The 20,376-nt window shown below is 43.1% G+C and overlaps 1 protein-coding gene across 2 annotated transcripts in view; it reads left to right on the top strand.

Annotated features, from left to right (window-relative positions):
• The first annotated feature begins 9,043 nt into the window (after positions 1-9,043).
• Positions 9,044-20,376, top strand: part of wscd2 (WSC domain containing 2) — a 48,668-nt gene continuing 37,335 nt past the window's right edge. For both annotated transcript variants that reach the window (XM_052067779.1, XM_052067778.1), the window contains exon 1: positions 9,044-9,478. The gene's annotated coding sequence lies outside the window, so the exon portion shown is untranslated. The remainder of the gene's footprint in view (positions 9,479-20,376) is intronic.

Below are 20,376 nucleotides of genomic sequence, written 5' to 3'. Positions count from 1 at the left end.
AGACAGTTTGGCAGCTATGAGGGATTGGAAGAAAGCCACTTGAAAGAATGCGTCTCATGTCTGTAATTCTTTTAGCCATTTTTAATGCCGGTGGCCTTCACAACGAGGACAGCTTCATTGTGCCACGCTGGACAAAGAGCCTGCGACTGGACTGCAGGAGAAATATGGATTGCGTCCAGGCAGCTCAAGTTTCTCCACTTGTCCGAAGACCACGACTATATGAAACGAGGCTGCAGAACCGAAGCATCCTCGACTGTGTCGGATCAGTCTGATGAGGAACAACAGTCGGCAGAGTCAAAGGGATCAAATGAAACGCTGTGAACGAATCATTATTTTTTCATAGTGACCGAAAGATGTAGGTCTCCGGTAATACTAGCCCCGGCAGCGGCGGCAGTGACACTGAGACACTTCCGGAATAACAATTACAGCGAAGGTTGAATATCACCGTCTCAGTCAGCCACTGGACGAAAATCTACATAAGAGCATGTTTGTCAATTGATTAGTAGTGCGCAAGTGCCCGGGATCCAAGTCGAACGCTAAAGGATAATCTCATTAATTATGGATATTTCGAATTAACGCATTGCACCCGTTAAATTATTGAGAATCTATTTTGTGGTAGTTTTCAAAGAGACTGCTGAATTATTAATACCTGCAGCCATGACTGGGTTTCTTAGATGAGGACTGCCCCTACCTTCTTCAATTCTGTTCCACCTGCTCTTTCCTCATGCAGCCGCTTGGCCTTTATTAAAAGCAGACCTGTTTTTTTTTTCTTTCTTTCTTTCCACTCCCTTGACCAGCACAGTCAGAGTATCTGAGCACATTTCATTACTGTTTGTTATACGAGAAGCCCGTATATCACACTGCTGCCATGTGCTGCCTGAAAGAAGCCTAATCAGGTTTCACAGTGAAGACCAGAGTCCAAAAGAGAGGGCTCTCACATATAAGCCCAGGACAAAGCGTCCTCGCATTACTATGACTTGCTGATTTCGGCTGAATGTTAATGCCAAACAGTCTGACTCTTTTTTTTTTCTTCTCCTCCTGTATGTTAATGCGGCCGAGGGACGCTTATCAATCCAACGCTCGTCCCTCCGCACGGCTTCTCGGAAGGTCACACGGAAAATACGTCAGGGTCACTGGCTGTCACCGGATCTTGATTTACAACACCTTTTAACACACAGCATTTCCATTTATCCAGACGCTTCTTATCACCTCCAAAATAAAAATGATGCAGCAGTGAATAATAAACTCAATAAATCAACTCCTGATACTACTTTTAATACTGCGCCTCAGGAGATGATTCATAAAGTTGAAGTTTTGTGTAACTGTGACACAACAAGATGCACTCTCATGTTTGCATGACGAATATGACGGATGAGGACCATTGAGATGAACTGCAGAAAACAAACTGCCGCATACCGCAAAAGCAACAAGAAGACCAAGCTTTTAATGTGACTCCACAGGCTTATTGATTAACTATCAGTGTTGTTGCCCCAAGGAGCAGTGATGCAACCATCCATGTAAATTACAGTTGCTTCAGTGGGACTGGAAGCCAAGGTTATTTTATTTCATTAATTTTTTTTCCTAATAATCAGTTGCTACGAATGAAGTCATTAAAATTTGAGTTTATGTGAGCTGAATAAACTTCGGTCACCTTCTTACATGAACATTCCTGAAATGACACAGAAATCAGGCTTTTTGTTGCTTTTTATGCTTGATCCTAAATCGCTTGTCATTTTATTAATATTATTTTATGCCTATGAAATAACCGTGGAAGAGTTGGAAAGCATTTTATGGCTCTTTGTGCGTTTCTCCGTAGTCGGGGGAGAGAAATCAATACATTACATACATTGTACAGTACATACATTGTACTCTCAGTTTGCAGAAAACGTCTCAAACTCGCAATCAGCTGTGGTCATGAATGTCCTTGAGTTAGACTCAAGAAAAACAATCAAAGACTGCAGCCTCCTTTTTTCCCTGTAATATTTAGAGGTCTACTTACTGTGCAGCTGTTATTATTATTGACACATTTTATGTGTCCATAATTCTAGCCAAATTATATCATTTGCCATCAGTGAGATCTGCATTTTTATTAGCCCGATTTCATGCTTTGCATGCTTCCAGACATTGGTGATTGGGCCCCTTGGGGTGTATGCGAAGGGATGGGGGGGGGGGGGGGGGGAATAATGAATCAATACAAAGGTCAATGAACATGACACGTAATAATCAAGTGTTTGACACGAGAAAGTAACTTGTTAGCAATATCATCGAAGTAAATGAGAAAGTGGATGTCCAATCAATGGTGGCAGTTGCTTTTGAAAACAGGACAGTTGTATTGATGCAAGTCGACCAAGTGCGGATCTGCAAAACAGTTCAGCGCTGTCAGGCAAATATGAAAAATGCATTTGCACACTTTCTATGCAGTCGCTGTATGTCATTTGCAACAGGTAGTCTTTTTTGTTGTTGTACTAAATTGAAATGCCGCCTTATGCTAATGCTCGCTTTTTGCATGGCGTGGCGTCGCCTGAAGGAGCGTTTTTACTTGTTGTGGCTCGTTCATTTAATAGATACAATTGGTGGTATGGGACAGCACATTCCAACAGCTCTGCAAAGTACAACCACAACAACACACATATTGTTCCAGGAATTCCTCTGCTTGTGTCAATAAAAAGTGAGCGTGATTATTTTTTTTTTGTAGAGATTTTTTTTTCCTTCTGCCAATGTTGTGATTTCAATTCTCATTTAGCACAGACATAGTATAAAAACTCCATGACACACCGAGTTTTTGAGTGTAATCTGTGTGCTGGTTATAAATTAGAATCCAAGCACCGCCTTGTGTTTTCCTGGCTCTTCACTCACAGTCAACCGGTTGCGTTTCAGCTCTGATGGCGGTATACAGGAGGCAACCTTGACTTTCCCGTGAGCATTTTTCTGATCTCACATGACAATTAATCATTCGCCTGCCACTTCAAAGCATGTCTTAAGCGGACAAAAAAAAGCTGACTGACTCATGTGTTGACAAAACTTGTGCGTATTGAAGAAACCTGAAACCGGTCAATGACGACATGGCTTCCTGACATTACTGCAATATCTTTCTTTCAAAGCAAAAAAAAAAAAAAAGGCTGAAGTTAAAGAATATCATGTTGTATGTTTGGGTTTGTGACCAACAGGTGGCACTGTAGGGTCTCCCTGCAGCTGCACACCTGTTGGTCGTTATGTCGTTAGCTGTATAGAAGGACTCCCACCCGACCACTCATGGTTGGGTCATTGTTCGCCTCTGTCATTGTTAGTTGCTGTCACAATTTCTGTTGGTTTGTGTTTATCACTTTGTTTTTTACTTATGCCATGGTTTCGTTTGCTACTTTGGACTTTGTTTTCCAAACTTTGTGTGTTCTGGATTTCGTTTCCTTAGTATTTTAATAGACTTGTTCAAGTACACCCTGCTCCTCCCTTGTGCCTGCTTTTTGGGGTCCACCACCACCTTGCAACGTGACCCCTTTGTTGCGATGCAAAAAACATGTGACAACCTCATTTCTCAGGCAAACCCCTTGCTGCACAGGCTGCACTGTCCCGTCGGATTTCTCACGAGGCTTTGTGAGCGGCACCAGCGCATCACTGCTCCCTTGGGTGGAACCTCCTTTAAGAATACAAACAGGTGATCTATGGGATTGTGGATACAAGTCCCACTATTAATAGATTGTCCTTGTGCATGTGCTCAACAGATATATTCCTGCAAATGTTGAGATTATAAAAGATAAAGAGGAGATCCAAGGGCAACACCGCGCCCGTTGTTGATGTGTTAATTGTTGGAGAGCGTGCGCATCATGCGTTTGCCAGATATCGACATAAAACACACCCATCAGAGAAAGTATTTCACTGGTGGTCACATTCTCAAAGTGAAGCCCCACCCTTCCTCCCCCCCACTCCTACCCCAGCAGCTTCATACCTCCGCCAACGTGTTCCCCCGAGAGAAGAGACTTTGCACAATGAGCCCATTATCATCTATTTAGATGCCTTTTCATCTGCGTGGGGGATAACCCAGAAGCGATATGACACAAGCCAACGCAGAATGACGCTAACTTGTGATGGAGATATATGAGGGTCTGCCTCCATATTGGTTGGGCCTCAATTTGATCCCCCGCGTGATTGAACCTCCACTTTTGACCTCGAATAATGCATACGTTTGTCTCTGAGCGGGGCGGAATATCACAGGGGATGCTTTGCATTTATTTGCAAATGCAGGGATGCGAGGCCTTTCCATGTGCCGTCTGTGCGAATAAGGCAACAAATCCTTTTACCCCCCCTTGAACATATACATTTTAGGATGCTATTGTTTGGCTGCGGTCCCGCCCTGTCTGCTTTATTCAGCGTGAGTAATATCGCCACTTGCGCACTGGCGATTTTTAAAGTGCCTCTCTAAGTTGGAGACCATCTCTGAGTCACCATGCAGAGAAGAGTAATTGTAGGTGACAGCGCTACGGGCGACGGCACAGACAACAACCAAACCATGAATTAATGCTGCTGGAGTATGCAGAGTCATCTCTGTTGTGTCAGCACGAGATCCCTTAAGGGCAGGCCAACATTTAATGGCCTACTCAATCAGCTGATGATCCATGTGGCATCCACTCACCTCACGGGCAGGGCGACATTTTTTTCATTAACTCTTCTTTGCGTAAAATTGATTGACGAGTATGCTAGTGTCCTCTTGAATATCCTCGCGTGCATATCTTGTGTGCGCTGGCTGCTTGCATGCGAATTGCCCCTGCGTGTAAATGCTCTTTAAAGAGCTGCCCAGTACAGTCCCTCTAAGACATTGATTTAATTGCAGAGGCTGTCAAGGATGAGAGTGATGGGCCTGATTGAAGAGACACAGTTTACACACAAGGAGATTTGCGCCGGAACAGACTGGATGATCAACCCAATCCCACTCCAGAAATCGTGCGTGCAGCTGCAACAGCAGCAGCTGAACATCTGGAAGTGGGTTTGGCTGAGGTGAGGCCGACGAAGTTATTCGGATTAAAAGCCAAATTCACAGCAGGAAAAAATAAAACTTCCCCGTAATTGAATTATTTGCAGGAAAATGTTTGAATTTGCGCATACTTGAACATACATGTTCTCAAACAAGACCATTTGATTTAAAACACACAAACCAAAAAAAAGACATAGGTTAAATGTCACCAACTGTTACAGCTGACTGCCATCTGCCCACACGAGCACAGACACTTGTTTGTCTCTTTCTCTAAACTGTACCTAACCCCAATTCGCTCGCGCGCACAACAGTACACACGCATACACACATACAAGCGTACACAAGTCAAAGTGGGCTTGATATATGAGCTCAGGAAGCAGATGAATCCGCACAATGGCACCAGAAACTTATGCAATTGGTTAGGATTATCAAACGCCAACATCCTTAAATGTTCCCCCCCCCCCCCCCCCCCCCACTTACTCACCACAAGAGCAGAAAATAATTTCTGACTGAAGTGATGTTGAGTTGCAGTGTCATAATCATTACGCTGCATCACACTGTGACAAGTTTATAATTTAGGGGGAACATAATTTCAGGAGGAGGATAAAATATTGGCCAGACTTCCCATTGTAATGCTGTAAACCACCGTAACCAACAATATCAAACCAGCAAAATGGAGCAATATTATATAAGGCGGAGATTTTGAAACAGCTGTCGTGGATTCGATTGTGCAACTACACCAAAGGGAAGTGTTAAAATGCGCAAGTGTTGTGTGTAAAAAAAGAAATAAAACATGCGCTCTCAAAGACAAACCGGTCAGCCAGTCTAAACAAACAACCCCCCCCCCCCAAAAAAAATGTGCTGCTCAATGTCATTGGGTCTGATGTTATCTCTTCTATTGCCATGTTCCATTTTTACAGTGAGGCAGTCAGGAGCTCCCAACAGACATTCACATTAACTGCGCCGGCAGGAGAGCTATTTCTTATCGCGCTATAATTTCCTTTTCAAATAGGTGAACTCTTTTGGGTGAGTTGCGCATCAAAATGGTCTATAAACTGCAATGGATTATTTTCAAGCTCACGTGTGCAAAACTGACTTCAGTTTAAATCCTCCCTGTGTTTTCAATTTTGAAACCTTCGCAAAAAATGAATACTGTACGTAGACCAATTAAAAAAAAGACTTTGGGTCTTTTGTAAAACTCAAGCGCCGTCAAAATGTAAGATTGTTCAACACGACAAAAGTGCAAGTGGAAGACATTGACTGTGCATTTGAAAAATGATGTCAAAAGGAGGCAGTTGCTGCCTTGCTCAGAGGTACCTTTCTACTGCTAAGAAAACTGCTTACTCCATTAACAAAGTTCTTCGCTTGCCAAACTCAATCCTTCCAGATCGATCTTTGTATTTATGGTTCAGTTTCTATTTGGGCTATTTATCCAACGCAAAGCTGCTCTATAACCTTGAACACGGAAGCGCACAACATATTTTGTAAACAATAAGATGGCCGAGGGACCTCGAATGCAGTGTGTGGAATCCACAGCTACACCAGCGGAGTGTGATAAATAGATTTCAGTTTTTCTGTCAGAATAAGAATTATATCGTCAAATATAAGTAACATATGTGTGTACTGTACCGGTATACATTTTCCAAGCGCAGGTGTTAAAAAAAAAACATTTAGGTTACACACTGACGAGGTTCGTGACTGCTGAGGTGCTGACTTCACTAGAGTCGGTTATCAAATTATGATTCCATAATAGTAACTGAACCTGTATTTAAATTTTGACCTAACTGAATCATATTTTGTCATAGCTTGTAATTATGCTTCAATCACTTCACACTGTTCAACAATGTTATTAATTAATATAAGGTCAAGATGATTGCTTATCACATTTTTTGCTCTCTTTTTTTCAAATTAAAAAAGCATTTGGTTTTACCTTTTATATTTAATATGTTATAAAAGCAGAGACTGATCCCCACGTCTGGTATCATAATTGCATGTCTGATGGTTTTTGGAAAGTGGGACGAACATTGAAACTCCGCCCGGATTGTTTTTCGGAAACTACAGGACTGCCAGGCTGTTGGTCTGAACATTTAAAAACCATCCTCTTCATCATACTCGCCAACGATGCAGTAATTGTAACTTGTTCAAGCAAGTACAATAGCCTTTGTTGTTTAAATATTGTTCAGTTGTATTCAACCTTGAAGTACACTACATTTGGGTTCAATCTTTTACAACCGTTGCTTTTCAAGTATTTATCCATGAATCTATTTTCGAAACTGCTTTTTCTATCCCAGCTGACTTCAGGCAAAAAATCGGACTATACTCTGAGACCGGTCGTCAGTCGGTTGGATGGCACACATAGAGACCGGACTATCATTCAGTCACACATTCACAATGTTGCTGAGTGGGGACTGAACATGCCGCCCGCATAGAAGTCAGTCAATTCCACCTCTACTACACCATCTGTGTCCACCACACCATATCTTTTTAGGTACACATTTTATTTGACCTTTATGTGCAATACGTTTTAAGTGAGGCATTACGCCAGCGGTGAATAAATGTGCGTGAATGTGTGAATATGTGGCTTTGTAAAGCGCATATTGGGCACCATATGGTGCAGATCAGAGAGTCAACGGTCTTTTCAAAGTAAGAGCTACTTAATCGTTATTTCTGAAATTTGCTAAAATTACCTTTAACCTCGTGTGGGGTTAAGATCAGTGGATGTCATCACTATGTGTCAACTGTGAGCTTGTGAAGCCCGCTGTGATTTCAGGCTTTGATATTGACATTCGTGAAGACAAGTGTTCACATTTTTCAATGATCACTTTGGAAACTTAGTAACAGCACTGCTATTTGCTGAAGCTGGACAACGTTCCCAGTAACAACAACGACACAATTTCATAATTGCATGCCATTAAACCCTTAAATTTAGGAGGGCCCGCTGAAGGGCTCTCCATCATCTGTCAAAACAAATCTCTGATGCACGTCGTCAGCTGAGTACAGGTGTGAACATGTCATACATCTTTTAAAATCTGGGTTTCTGGAGATTTGAATGCTACCCTACGTGTTACAATTGTCGAATTGGAGCTGGAACTTGGGGAGACCTCACGTTTTGATCCTATCGTGTTTTCACTACAGGAAAACACTACAGGATCAACATTCAACTAATGTTGAATAATGTCAACTAATCAACATTCTAAATCCATTTTCAAGGCAGATTTTGTGAAAAATTAGACGAACATAAGATTCACCTTTTTTTCTGTTTTCGAACATCCATAGTTCAGTGACAGGAGCACTTCCACTAACACAGATTCTTACTGTATGGGAGAAATATTCATAATGATAAAACTTTAAATATTTCAAAAAGAGACCAAAACTATGCTGATACTCAAATGGTTCAAGAACAGCTAGAAATTGACTTTGGGTGCACATTTCTAGAGCCGTTTTTTGGCAACGTTGCCCTCGGTTTAAGGCAGGGGTGTCAAACTCAGATGCTGGAGGGCCGCTGTCCTGCATGTTTTCCAAGTCTCCATGTTGCAACACACCTGATTCAACTGATCAGATCATCAGCAAGCTCTGCAGAAGCGTGACATTGAACCTGTTCATTTGAATCAGGTGTGTTGCAACAGGGAGACTTGGAAACCATGCAGGACAGCGGCCCTCCAGGATCGGAGTTTGACAGTCCTGGTTTAAGGGGTTGAGAACCACAATGTTTGAGAATTATACAGTATTCATGCGCGTCAGTGAGGGGCATTGCTTTGGTCCGACTTGGAGGAGTGAAATCTGACTATGGCGGTTTCAAACTGCACATTTCCTTTCGGTAATATCTAAGCTACTTCTCAAGACTAAACCCGTTGCAGAGTTGATTAACACTTGGGCCACCTACGCTCCCGTATTTTAATGTCGTCCATTATGCTGATATGATGACAGTAAAGTACTTTTTGAGACGCTGCAGTTTTCGAACCCCTTATGGAATATAGTGTATCGTCACATCTCCCAAAAGAGTCGGAGAGCGCACTAGCGCCCCGCTGTGATGTTGTGTCTCTTTAAGTGCACCAGGCAGTGCTGTTGGTCCGCATATGGAGCGATCCGTGCGGGGCTGGCTCTCCGCAGAGTTCGAGCGCCGTCCTTTAGCTCGGGCGGCCGACCGAGGCGAGAAAACTGTTCCCCTACAGCCCGCGTCGCAAACCACGCCGCGGCCGGAGCAGATGCCAGGGGTCGGGGAAACGCAGGGTGGTGGGTGGTCTGCCTGGAGCGGACGGGTGAGCACAATAGTTGGTGTCGCCCTCTCAGAGTGTTGGAAGCAGCGTGTCGCGGCACATCTGCGGTGCTGTAGATTATTCAAGAGCACTCAGACGGTGTTGGAGCTGATGGGATTGAACAGAGAAACTACAGGCATTGCGAGCTGCCTGCTTCTCAGAGAAACATGTTGAGGTCTCCCCCCCAGTTGACGAGGAGATAAAACAAAACATCTCGCTACAGCAAACCATCTTCCGCAGCCTTTTCCCGACTCAGGTAACATCTTCTTAAACCTTTTTCTCATCGAAATCTGAGCGCGAATGAGTTCAATGCGCACAAATAGAGATGTTACAGAAGTGTGAAAATCTTTCAGGTCACTGCTGCTGGAACAGACCATAATAGCTGAGACAGCAAGGGCATATTTTACTGTGGAGTTGTTGTTGTTTTTTTATGTGCTGCAACTTGTTAAAGAAAATCATGATTAGGAATTTGCTTTGTCTGAATTAGGTCGACTTCTAGTATAAGAAAATACCTCTGGTCAACTTGTGGTCCTCTTGTTCCTTACATGGCCACATTTGATTTTTCACCCTTTTATTTCAGATGTATTCACCACTGATTTATGTACTTTATGACAGATATTTATGTGACCCTTTGCGTCACCAGTGGCTAAATTCAGTGATTGGTAACCAGCGTGCCATGACAGATGATCAGGCATCAATTACGCATATATTGTTGTCATCTATCTACTGTATGTAGCGACGCAGAGTGACAGGCAGGACAATTAATTGCTCTTCCATAAGATGTCTCTGAAAGTCGAATAATCCTGTATGTCCACCTGTTGCATTTCATGTAACAGAATAAGTCATAGCTTCTTTGTGTTCAAATAAGCAGGCCCGGGTCTCACGATGGGAATGAAAATGTGTGAGTAAATTGAGACGAAAATCATCATTATTTCCGTATTTTGTGAAATACCAGTTTGGAGGTATGCTGTGAGATTTTTCTCAAGGAAAACTGGTGCCTTGCCTCAATCAAGGTTGGGAAACACTGGGTTAAGACTCACAGGAGCTTGGACAGCAATCATTTACTCCCAAGTGTGAAGCAGCCCGACTTCCTTTCGAGTGCTAATTTTTAACCAGTGGCATAATTATGATGCAGAACACATCCCGGTACTAAACCCACATCACCGCCTTTCATTCGGATATGTAGTTTAGAAGATTAGCTATCACATTAAACATCGGTGTGCCTTGTACTGGATGTGTACACTTGGTCAGCTCAATGGCCCCGATATTAGATATTTAAATGAGCTAGACCCGTTGTGAGAGTCGTTCCAAAGATTTTAATGGACAATATTAGGGAGATACCATTTTAATAATTTATGTTTGATTGTAATTGTTTCCATAAATTTATAATGGCTCTATCACATTAAGAGGCATTCCTTATGCTCTGCTCCTTTTAAATCACTGATGAACTATCAATTTCCTCTGAGTAGGATGTGTTGCAATTCTCAACCACTGCAAACTACAACCATGGGTCCAGAAATCCTTTTTAATTTAATACATCTCTGCTAATACCTGTCAAAACTGTGTGGCAGTAGAAGTCATTTGTTCTGGGATCGCTACGCACAAAAAAGTAAAATGCATCCATCAATAGATGAATGAATAAAATTGCAAATGGTTGTTTGAAAGATGCCAGTCTGTTTGCTGGCTTCTGTCGAGGTGCCTTTGAGCCAGACATCACCCCCACTCCCTCACAGTTCCATTTGTCAAGCACTGTTTGCACTCCTTACACACTCTGAGTCTCTGCTTGCGTGCCAGCATATCTGTGATCTGGTGCGCCATGTTTGCGACACAAAATTCACAACAGAGTGTGAGTTGAATTTCCCGTTGAGGGATCATCTTGATGATTGATGATACAAACCCCACTGTTAAGAAAAAAAAAGAAAAGAAAAACATGAACAAAATGATTTACAAATCCTTTGCAACCAACTTGATATTCAAAAACGTTATTTATTTCTTTAACACTTTCCAAAAAAAAGCTGGGACAGGGGTATGGTTACCGATGGTTACTTTCCTTTTAACAACAAAAAGCATTTGGGAATGGACAACACTATTGGTTGTAGCGTTGTAGATGGAATTTTTTGACATTGTTGCTTACTGGACAGCATAAGTTGCCATGCCCAATAGTGAAGTGCATTTCGTGTATCTGTTAAATCCAGAAATAGCACCCATAACTGACACTGCGCCTCTGATTACATTGTGCCGTGTGGTTGTGAAAATACATTCGGTGATATCTTACTTGCTCACACGTGTTTGAAAAAGGAGTAGGGAGAAGTAGAAACTTATCTAGTCGCGTTTTTCGGGATCAAAGGTCACGGGTATGCAAGCTTGGTTTTAGACCTTGCTGCTTACATACAAATATTTTTTCAAATTCTCTGAATCTTTTCATGTACCATAGATGATGAAATCCCTAAATTCATAGTAACTGTTCATTAGTAAATGTTCTTAGACTGTTGGACTATTTGTTCACAAAGTGGTGAACCGCATTCCATGCTTGCTTGTGAAGAACTGAGCCTTTCGGTCATGCTCCTGTTTCCAATTGTCCTGTTGAATGTCCCAAACAGGTGATTTTTGAGCATTCCTCAATTTATTGTGTTAACCCCATCAAGTCCAGTCTAGCACAACTTTATTGTCACATGTGATGTATGTGCAACATACTGTACAATTTCATTGAAGAAATTTCATCTGCGCTGTATGTGCAGCATGCAGCGCAGATGAAATTTCTTCCCTCTCAAGACAACATAAAACAAGAGGAGCCGCTGCGGGTGCCCGCACCGCCATCAAAAGAAAAGTTAACATAAAATGACAAAATAAGACAACACATTGGACACAGACTATCATGCAATCTACACCACTTTCCTGCATACACTTTGTTGTCTGAAGAAGTTATAGATGAAAGGGGAGCGAATCGAAGTGTCCTTTTCACCAGTCGATCAAAGACGTCCTGCTGCAATGTGCACACGTCTGCCACAATCTAAGCTTGAACGCAACAAGAAGCTGTAGCATCCATTAACAAAAAAGAGAGATTGTCTCATGTAAATCCGCTTCAATTCCAAGCCACGACTCCCATTTCCACATACGCATCGGCGCTCTGCGCTCACGCTCCTTTCTTCTCATCGTCGGCTCCTCATGCCATGCATCCATCCAGCCGCAGACTATCCATCAGCATCGACCTTTCCGCTGAACAAAGCGGGGCTGTGAAAATGCTGCCTATTTCAGGCGCAAGACACAAGCGCCCTGGGGCTGTCCTGCAACGACAGTCAAATGGCGCCGACATTCCTCCCAATCAAAATCAGTGCTGGTACGCGCAGCTCAGTCAAATGGGTTGATTTTAATTAGCATTTTACACAACGGCCAAACTTCATTGGGGTTTTTTAAAATTAATAAAATAAAATATACAGAATACACATCTTGAATGGCATCTTGTTGTGAAGTTGTTTCATATGTCATGGAATGGCTGTCCCATTCATTCTATTTCACCTAACCCGATGCCAACTCTTCTGAAATGTATTGTAGATCTTGTGCTTTATTGACTGTATTATGTCCGTCATCCAAATATTTACGGTCTTCACAATGTTGACAGCGACACGTTGACATGACTTCAAAGTCACCTCGGGAAAAAGGCAACGCCACACAGAATCAGGTTCACGATTTTAACGAGTGAATTCCTGCACACTCAGCTGCATGTACCCACCTTCCCGCTCATTGTTTCAAATGGCCTCGGTATACTGTAGATCACCATATCGAACGATGCACTCAGCGCTTTGTGCAAAACGCAAGAAGCGAGGTTTATGGTGGGCCAAAGAAATATCGCAGTACTGTTGAAATCGGCTGATGAATGGCAACTAATTGGTCATGCTGCTGTTATTTCAGCATTGGGCATGCCAGTAAATAAGAAGCATAGAGCACGACAGAGCCCTAGTTATACCGGCGGCGACACAGCGCTCAGTTCATCACTTCCACGTCCAGGCCGAGCCGAATTGATCAATAGCAGGAGTGTCTCTCTTTCACAGAAATTATAGCTCCCCTCCCTGTTGCTCAGTCCTGTAACACCCTGCTAATGGAACTTTGAATCCCGTTATAGCATTATTAAGGTGCGCAAATGTGCGGGCACTCATTAGAAAAAATAAAATCACATGAATTGCAGTGCTGGCAGGGTGTGTGTCACCCTGCTGGCTCGGTCCTCCCCCGAGGCAGAGGTGAACAGAGAAATATGCCAACTCAAAGCAATTCATATTTGTGCGCCGAAGAAAGAGAGCGTGCTGTTCCCACTGCCGCTGTGAATAATCATGGTCAAAGTCACAGCTTTTTGCGCCACCAGGAGCTCCCCTCTCCGCGATCGCAGCAAAAAAGAGCTTCGGCCTCAACGATTATACGGCACATTTGGTGTTGAATTCGAGGGGAGTTCAAGCTTGGCTTCTGCCGCAGAGGAGAAGCCGAGACACATTCCTCACAGACCTGAAGTCTTGTGTTGTGACGGGTCGGCTGGCAGCTGAGTGTGAAGGCTGAATTCCTCCCGAGCTTATCTTTTCATCCTCTCGGGGACGTGCTGGCGGATCATATCCAATGGCCGCGGGCTTTGAAGATGGCCGGAGGAGCTGACAAGAATTAGACTTTGCTTTCTTGTGCTTGCCATTGCGGGGACACGACAAAGGTGTCCTTTGAGTTGTGTGCCGGCTGGACATCGCACTCACTCCTGATCCAGTATATCAGCATCAAGAAAAGGATGTCAAGATCCTCATTAGAGAACGAGTCCAGAAATAGCCTGGCATTAAATACTCTGCTTTCACAGCTCGTGACGCATGGAACCTCTCCTACTCTTGATAATGTCAGCCGTGCAAAAAGCAGAATATCACATTAGTCAGCTGAATTAAGGATTCAACTCTCACTCGTTTTCCTAAAAAAAAAAAAAAAGAAATGGACCTTTCTGGAAAGAGGATAATCTTTCAAACACTGTTATCTCTGCCCAGATCCAAGGAAGGGGTCAACCTTGCTGTATGAACATCTCAGACGGATTATCGGCTTATGGAAGAATTATTCTCAACACTAGACCTTTTTTTTGTCTTCTTTTTTTGTTACAGAGAACACTTCCAGGTAATCACTGCCTTCACAGGTGGTGGTGAAATACCACATTTTTTTGTGGTGAGATAATTGTCCTTGGCATGTATGTGTCTAGCGCGGCAAAAAAAAAAAAACATAATAGGGGCGGCCCCGTGATCCAGTGGTTAGCGCGTCGACCTCACGGTGCAGAAGTACCGGGATCGATTCAAGCTGCGGCCTCCCTGTGTGGAGTTTGCATGTTCTCCCCGGGCCTGCGTGGGTTTTCTCCGAGTGCTCTGGTTTCCTCGGACATTCCAAAAACATGCATGGCAGGCTGATTGAACACTCACAATTGTCCCCAGGTATGATTGGGAGCACGCATGTTTGTTCGTCTCTGTGTGCCCTGCGATTGGATGGCAACCGCTTCAGGGTGTCCCCCGCCTACTGCCCGAAGACGGCTGGGATCGGCTCCAGCACCCTCCCTGACCCTTGTGAGGATAAAGTGGATCGGAAAATGGATGGATTTACATATGTCCATATACCAGTATTTGTCAATAAATAAATAAATGTCCTTCTTTTGATAATGATTGTCCTTATCCTGAGGGTACACCCTGGCCAGTCAATCACAGAGACGTCCATTTGTCGTCCAGTCGTCATTTGTTAAGCTGCATGTTTTTGCAAAGTGGGATGAACGTGGAGAACCTGGAGTAAGAATATGGAAGCCATTGTTGATTTGTTGTTTATTGAAGAAATGGCAAAATGCAGTGCCTGGATGATTGCAACCATCAGTGGCTATTTTGATTCAGTCTGAACTTGTTTACCGGCTAAAGAAGTACAAAAACGCAACAACTATGGGAAGTTGAGCTTCAGCCACTTACGTCCACGATGACTCAACATCTTTAGACATACAGGATTTTGCTTCAAACAACACCGGTAATGAAATCAAAGTTCAAAACATTGAAACACATTCTGCCATTCCATTAAAAAAATAAAAATACCAATTTTCACTCAAGAAATGTAGGGACGTTTTGCAGAAGATGGTTTCTAAGAAAACCTGTGAAATTTGGCCACTTGTCATTCCTTTAACTCAACACAAATATACACCAAGTAGAGTATTAAAAATACACTTGGATGAGAATTGGAGGGCACGCAGTTAGTGGCTGTGCACGTGTTACGGTTACAGTATTCAAATTGAATCGGGTGTTTTCCTTGTGAATGAGGATTGATTGAGAAATGTTGTTGCCATGATGCAACCCCCCCCCCCCCCCCAAAAGCTACTGTTTTGCATTGTTCTTGTGCAAACAAACCCTTCGTCAAACCCCCATCCCAAATTCTAATGGTCTTTTTATTTTCATAGAAGTATGGATTTTTTTCCTCTGGCTCCCACAGCATGAAATATGAAATACAATCCAATTTAAATGTTACTCATTAATCCTAATTTCGCTTTCCTTGACGATTTGTGTAAAGCTAGTTGGTATTGAAAATAATGTAACATACTTTTCAATATCGTGGATGGAGCAAGAAAATGGAACACATTTCATAAAACTGGCAGTGTTTGGATCCTCCTGTAGGGTTTCACATTTAGTCAGCAGTAATGACTGAATGTCTAAATGGCTACCACGGGTGAAGCTTTCAGGCGTAGAATTGCATCCTGCTGAGGGCACAGATGTTGTCTTATTCTGTCAGATCTGATATGAGGAGAGGATAATGTGTGTGAATGTGGAGGAGTGGGGGACTGATACAACATCCTGTTCATCTTTCTTTTCAAGCCATGCAAGGGAACAAATATTGCAATCATGGTGCAACCTAATCGTCTTTTGTATGTCAGGTCTCAAAGACTGAAATTCATTGACCTGGTGCTGTGTGTTTTATCCCACATTACTTTCTTGGAATTTAGTCATTTTAATAAAGTTCCTTATATGTGGCTTACACCCAATGTACAGTGGATCGTGTCATTTTTGTCATTTTCCTTTTTTGGTCACCTTATTTACCTACTATTGACACCTCAAAGTATGTTGGAGTGTGGTTATCCAGCCTTGCAATCTACAAACAGACTAAAAATGACATTGTTAAATTAATTCCTCTCTGGAATCATTGATCAACACTGCAGACAAACAACCGCGATGTGAAGCATTAACAAATGGGCAAACAAGCGATATCAGTACATGCTGTAGTGTGATATCTGATCTGCTAAGCTAAGTAATTGAATAAAAACCAAGTGGCAGGTTAAATTCAGGCCGTGTTGTGTATCAATTCAAACAGCATTGTCATTTTTGTAAAGAGAAACTGTTTCCAGAGCTCTCATACCGAATTGATTTAACTTTAACTTGCATATCTGTTGTGTCCATAAAAGATATCTAAAATATTTTGTTAAAAAAAACACTCAGATAGCTCGACCGAGTTCAGCAACAGGTTGCTCAAGTCCCAGATGTGTCATCAGGTTCTCGCCTATTTTTCTTTCTCATTCAAGTCGGCAGTGGTCCAGTAGAGCTGAATTTGTCTCTTTGTGTGAGAACAAGGTGACAGAAGGAGGTGTGATAGTAATTGAGCAAATGGAATAAGGTGCCAAAGAAAAGTGGGCAACCCAGTGCATGTAAAGTGACACAGACGCTGTGTTCAGCAGACGACCTTGAGACGGTGCCAGTTGCTCAGATTAGCACATCACACTGTAATTGCCTACCACGAGAAGCAGACCCCCGTTGTCCTTTCTTCAATGGGATCCCCGCTTGACTAAAAGGCCTTTGTTGGTGTGAAACAGCTGGGCTGGCTGGGCTCTGTTCTGTGTAGCTGCTGCTCCAACCTGGCAATATTCCTTGATCGAAAAATTGGTTTTCGCAACTCCCCCGTCAGACACTAGGGGCACCGAATGCTGCCAGTTAGTTCAAGACTCATTTGTCTTTTGGCTAATGGTCTTTCTCTGAAAATGTTGGCCAAACATCGTTACGCTGGAAATGACGGTTAGCGAGCTGAAATGTTGAAGAAAAGAAAGAGGGAGGGAGTGACTTAAGATGCATTTATAATGCATCACATTTCATAGCCGTCCCCAAATAGCATGGAAATATGCCTCTGTGGGCTATGAGGAGCACATGGCTAACAACGGAGCTTATTACTTACACCTCACGAGGTGATTTGATGTCATGAACTTGTCGCTGTCATGACTTTTGTCATTGGGAAAAAAAGTGCAGCGTTTTGGAAGAGATAAGTGTTGTAGTTTAGAATAGTAATACGTAACCTCTTCCGAATGAGGCGCGCATTTAGTTCTTTGATTAAATTTGAATCCAGTGAGAAATGCTGCTGCTTCTAAGCGCGATGAACACGAGCAGAGGAATTAAAGAGGCGACGCAGTTTTTGATGCACATTAGATGTAAATGCTGATCTCTGAGAATTCATTGAAGCAGATGACAGGCCAATGAGATGAAATCTAAACTAATTTCTACAGAATTTTAGAATGCTTCTTGAGGGAGCACTAAATATTAATCCAGTTAACAGTGCATGTAGTGGATAATAAAAATATATATATTTTCTGTGTCTGTCAGGCAGTTAGTGGGAGAGCCTCCATATTAGGGAGGAGCCAAGCAGTGCTTCCTCAGCTTTGAGACCACTACTTGCTCTGGGTGGCGACAGTTGATCTATGAAAACAGATCTATCCGTATTTAGACAGCACTGAGAGAAAAAAGACATGCTTTTGCACAAAAGAGGATGGCAGGAGATGTTGACAAGGCCTGTCTTAACAGTACAGCGGTACAGCAGAAGGATCCCCAGTGTGACAAAGAATCAGATGGCACGAATCACCAGAACAGCCCCCCCCGCCCCGTAGTCCACCACTACCCACCCACCTCTGCGTCTGTCAGTTCCAGCTTCAGATCTCCCTTCAGTCTTCTGGGCCCTAATTGGGCTGTCACACTCGCTGGAGAAATTTGTCAGGTTGCTGTGAAATGGACAACTTGGCTAAATCAAGATGTATATCTGCACCCTCCCCTACCACCCTCAAACTAGAAATTTTGATTATCGGTGCCTTCGCACATTTTAGCCCTTCATCTCTCAAAAAAAAACATGACAGCCAAAGGTATTCAAAATGAACCCTGTATGCCTCACTATGAGAGGTCCACTATTTCTCTTGTCAAATCAGTAAATGCATTGATAATAATGAAGTCTGTCGTGAAATCTTGATGTAAAGTAATACTGCGGACCCTTGCGAGTGTATCACTGTTTGTCTGCTTGACTTTTTCATTTGTTTGGTTTTAAACACACAATTGTCATCGGAAACAAAAGGAGAGTTATTTGATTATTTCCCAATTTCCCACCGTTTTTTGTGGGGTGAAAAAAAAAGGTCAGTTGCCCATCCCTGCTGTACCATAATACTCTAATAAATAACAACAGAGTAACGCTGTAATGCAAATAAAAACATAATAACACTCAAAGTGCAGAAAACCTGACTGTAAATGAGCAATAACAGAAATAATCAGCTAATAATCAAACTGTCCTCCTAGAAACCTTTAATAACTCATTTTGGATCAGATCACAGAGACCTCAAGCAGAAAATGAAGGCAACCACTCCACTGTAACATTAATATGCTGTTGTTTGCAACTTGGACTTTGCAGTCTTTTCAGCCTCCCAATCTTCACATTGCTCACTCATCCCTGTCGGTACTGGCAGTCAACTCTTGGCTTTATGTTGCATCAGTTCTGGTCAGAATGACACTTGAAATACTTTGACACCTATGAAGCACAGACAAAAAGGACACTGTACAGTGATAACTATTAACCAAGGTGACTGGGCTGGGGGTGGGGGTGGGGGGGGATTGAAGGTGGGGGCACCCCACAAGACTCCTCCCCTCCCCTTCCCGTGGAGGACTTTGCACAAGCTGCTTTGACAAAAAATGGATCGGTGATCTAGAGTGGAGGATTTTTGCACAGTGCTATTGCAACAAATGCATTTTCATCAGTTGTTAATCTTGCTATTTTTGTCCATTCTATGACTCGGATGAACACACTGCCGTGTTTTTCACGAGTTTGCTTCCCTGAAAGTGTCAGTTCTCCTCAAACTATTCCAGTTCCGAGGCTTCTCTTTGTAACGCTCATTATAAATCATTGGAATGGGCGCCAGCGGCTCAGTTTGTGTATTGCTTGAGGAACGGAGGGCGGCAGGTTCACAACCCACGTGGGGATAGACAACGGAACTCGTTGGTGGAGAGAGCCAGGTTTAACTGCCTTTGTTCTGCGTAGGTGAGCAAGGCACCAATCCCCTGTCTGATATCACGGAAAGAAATGTCACCTCAAGGATCATAAACGTATTAAAATGCAGTTTAAATATGAAGCAAAGTCAGTAAACGCTCGTATACCTACCAGTGGCGTTGTGCATATCCAAAGTAAAATTATGTCCACTGGGTTTTAATTTGCAAAGGTGGGCAACAGGAATAGAGGGGCCTTTATTTCTATTCACTTAAAGTAAGGGCTCGTTACGCTTAGCTTTAGCATGACATGTTGCTCGATTAATTTCCGACACCGGCAGCATCAAGCAGGATGAGCGCCGAAAGTCTATCCCTTTATCAGCTACTTTTGTGGATCTGCTTGTAAGCACAGCACACGCGTGAGCTCCTCCGCCGCCTTAACATTCTCCATCTGTCAGTTAAACTGCTCGGGCTGGTGCTGATGTTTGGAACATGTAGTAAATGAAGCACACCTGGTCAGCCAAGAGCACATTGCCACATTGTCAGCTCTCATCGCCTCGGCTGTCTGGGTGAGCGAGCAGATGTCTTCCCCAGGCTGCTGGCGGCGATGGCTGAGCTCAAGCTCGGTGCTCATCACTTCAATGACCCCCCGAGTCAACCCTCTCCTCACTCAGCCGCCGGAGCTGTACAGTTACACCGAGGCCAAAATGCACACTGTTGTTTGCTTTGTCTCATGTGGCTTTACAGACCTTCATGTAACGCATCGCTAGGTTGCAGTCGCGGTTCTTTTGACGACCCGTTAACGCCATCATTGAATTCTGCCCCTGTCTTTTTTTTTCATCATTTGTTTTCTTCCCAAGACCATTACAGCTGTCAGTCATTTCTCGCTTAATGGTACTTTGTCTAT

This window comes from Hippocampus zosterae, chromosome 6 (assembly GCF_025434085.1).
Source record: "Hippocampus zosterae strain Florida chromosome 6, ASM2543408v3, whole genome shotgun sequence".
In the NCBI taxonomy this organism is placed as follows: Eukaryota; Metazoa; Chordata; class Actinopteri; order Syngnathiformes; family Syngnathidae; genus Hippocampus; species Hippocampus zosterae.
The sequence above is the reverse complement of the archived record's forward strand: the minus strand, read 5'-3'. Positions and strand labels throughout refer to the sequence as shown.